The sequence below is a fragment of the Aplysia californica genome, unplaced genomic scaffold (genome assembly GCF_000002075.1).
Source record: "Aplysia californica isolate F4 #8 unplaced genomic scaffold, AplCal3.0 scaffold00280, whole genome shotgun sequence".
Classification (NCBI taxonomy): Eukaryota; Metazoa; Mollusca; class Gastropoda; order Aplysiida; family Aplysiidae; genus Aplysia; species Aplysia californica.
The window spans coordinates 271,234-274,523 of NW_004797550.1; the positions used below are offsets into that span (position 1 = coordinate 271,234).

The following is a 3,290-nucleotide window of genomic DNA, read 5'->3' on the forward strand; positions in this document are numbered from 1 at the left end:
ATGTATTTATTTATTTATTTATAAGATGAGTTCGCTTCACAGACTACGAATGTTTCTTTCTTTGTTTCTTCTTTCTCTTTTCCTATGTGTCCTTCGTCTTTCTTCCTTATCTTGAGCTTCTGCAAATTGTGTCAATGGCGGAGTAAAATATTTATCATCTCGATACAAGGTCCTTTGGGTAATTCAACTGGTTATGATATCTCGTGAGACTTTAGTGTAAATGAACTTGAGTTTTCTATATTTACGTATTCCCCTTCTTTAAAGCTGCCAAGGGTCACCATTTAGTTATTTTTAACAAATCAATAACTTGGTTTTATTCAGTTATTGTGTTGGGGTTTTTAAGGCTCTTAACTCAATTCTATCTGTAATATCAGTGAGGGACCTTCAGTTTAGAGATCCCGTTTCTCAATGTCTTTACATTATAGGACGAGCGGTTTGATCCATAGCTTACAACTTGATTTTAAATCGTCAATAGAATGAAGAGAGAAAAATACGACCCAAAAATAAAACCCAACAAACAAAAAACAACAACCACTTATAAATTAAACAAAACAAAAATTAAAAGTTGAGAGCTGTCTTTTTAGAATGGACATACGAGTTCCACATTGACAACACCGTGATTAAAACCCTTCTCCGGTTACGTAAGATTTCAACGATTTGCATTAGGCACCATATATTTTAATCTCTCTCTCTCTCTCTCTCTCTCTCTCTCTCTCTCTCTCTCTCTCTCTCTCTCTCTCTCTCTCTCTCTCTCTCACTCATAGACACTCTCCGTATCTGGGATTTTGGAATACGAATAAAAAGCAATAGATAGAATATTTCCTCCAGCTTTAGTGAATTGCTTACGCTCACTTAAGTTTTGTCTTTTTTAAAGGATATATTTAGGTGGGGTTTTTTGTCATCTGTTCTTGTATCCTGTTATTTCAAAGCGGTCGGATTTCTTTAATGACGGTAAGCTGCATATGATTAATAGACAGCTGTTTGCACCCCCCCCCCCTCCCACGGTTATTACGGCACAATGCAGGTCATTTTTCAATCAATACAATAAAAAATTTGGACCACTATTGTCTGTGTATGACTGGCACCCATTCTAATGCAAAGTGGGCTATAGATATTTGCTTTGTGGTGCCATGAAACGATCAATATATGTAACGGAATCCGATAATTGTTTAGTAAGACATTAACATTTCCCCCAAAGGTATTGGTGCTGCTATTTTAAGACAATAATGAATTGCTGTATAATATTTATATTATTTTTCTTATTTGTACGTGATTCATATGTCTCCATATTTAGTAGAAGCATTCTCTAGGTATCTAATTTGGGAAAAATGAGAGCTCTTTGTAGGAATGTTTGACGAAAATAGTTTCGGTTATTCATTACACATGACAAGAGAACGTGTTCATTTTTAAGAACCAAGACATAATGGGACAACAGACTCATTAAATTCGGTTTCATTCACGGGCTGTAATTCATCACCAGACGTTATAATATGATAATTAATAATTGTCCCGAGCCATATTATTCTCTATGGCAGTATGCACTTATGATTAGATTATCTGCCCTCGCACATTGTAATCAGCGCGCGCCGTGACGATAATTAAATGCAAGCATGTGTTATTTTCCAAACATAGCCAGGCATCAGAACTAACATAGTCTAAGGCGAGAATAAAAGTCTCCATTTTTTGAACGGGTCGACAGTGTCATCTTTTGGTGCCGGCAACAGCTGGCGTTGATGACGTAATAATACGTGCTTGTGCTATAAAAAGATCCACCAATCTTCTCTCACGTTATGACATCTGAGTGCAATGACGCCCACGGTGTGAAGACCTTCTTTACAGGGTACTTGACTTGGCACCCTCACATTACAACGTTTTATCTGATCAGCGCTTAGTTTTGAGAAATTTGACGTTTAAAATTATGAGTTTCACAAAATTCCCAGCTTTTTAAAAATGCAATTCTTTTAATATCTTGATAACGACTCCAAATAATCTTACAATTTTGAGAGAGTAGGGAGAACATAATTTGGTTCCTGATCTCACGGTCTCATTATGGTAACTCACAAAGGCCAAAAATGTCAGACAGAACTACTGTACAATTCTATGGTAGCGAATTGGTGACTGGCACTTTACACTTGTGGTTCTGCACGAAATGATGAGTTCACCGGCGCTGTCTTGTAGTGGTCAGGCTTTTTGCTGTCGCACACAGACGACTAGAGTTCGATTCCCGTGTTGGGGAAGATTTATATCAAGTACCCCTGTCTTTCTGTTTGGACGCTGTATTTTCTCCAGATTGGGTTGGCAATGAAACGACAGTTTGAAACCTACCTCCTAGATGATCAATTGGGAGTAAAAACACCAACAATATTGAAAAGAGTAGAAACTTCAAAGTTTATTGAGATATCTTAGTCTCCATGGGTGTGATAATAAATGATATGTCCTGACATGGTGTGAAGAATGTGGTGTAATTTAAGAAAATATTAAAAGTAAAACCTTGACAATACGATCGCCATGAAACCACTTGATGTTGCCGTTTTGAACAGATTTCGTGACAGAGAAGGTTGCAATGTCTAAAATAAAAGAGGCGAAAAATACAAACGTCACTTTGAAATCCTTTCATAGTAAAGGGCTACCCGTTAAACAAAATATTCTATAGAATGATACGGTATGGCCTTATATACTTCTTTCAAAATTGCGCTTTTAAAAAAAAAGTGACCCGCCTCTTAAATATTTTAATACATGTAGTGCTGATATTGGCGTTACACCTACACAGTTTCACGGATAAGGCTAAAAACAAAACAAAAACAAAAACAAAGCAGAAACAAAACGTGGCCCAGCCAGTATCCTGTAAAGAGAGTTTTCCTCACCGTGCTCGTGACGTGAGCGCAAGTTCTGGCTGTCTGATTCACAACAAACAAAAAAAAGAGCCAAAAAGACCCCCCCCCCCAACAAAGACAACAACAAAAAACACACATGCACGAGCTTACATCACGTGCGCTGACAATGCAAACTGTCGTGACACAGGCTGATTGATCATCCTCATCGTCATCATCATCATCATCACCATCATCATCATCATCATCATCATCATCATCATCATCATCGTCATCATCATCATCATCACCATCATCATCATCGTCATCATCATCATCATCACCATCATCCTCATCGTCATCATCATCATCATCACCATCATCCTCATCGTCATCATCATCATCATCACCATCATCCTCATCGTCCTCATCATCATCATCATCATCATCATCATCATCATCATCATCATCATCATCATC

At 37.6% G+C, this 3,290-nt stretch overlaps 1 protein-coding gene across 1 annotated transcript in view; it reads left to right on the forward strand.

Annotated features, from left to right (window-relative positions):
• Positions 1 to 3,290, forward strand: part of LOC101849299 (homeobox protein engrailed) — a gene marked incomplete in the record, with an annotated part of 24,942 nt that overhangs the window by 13,542 nt on the left and 8,110 nt on the right.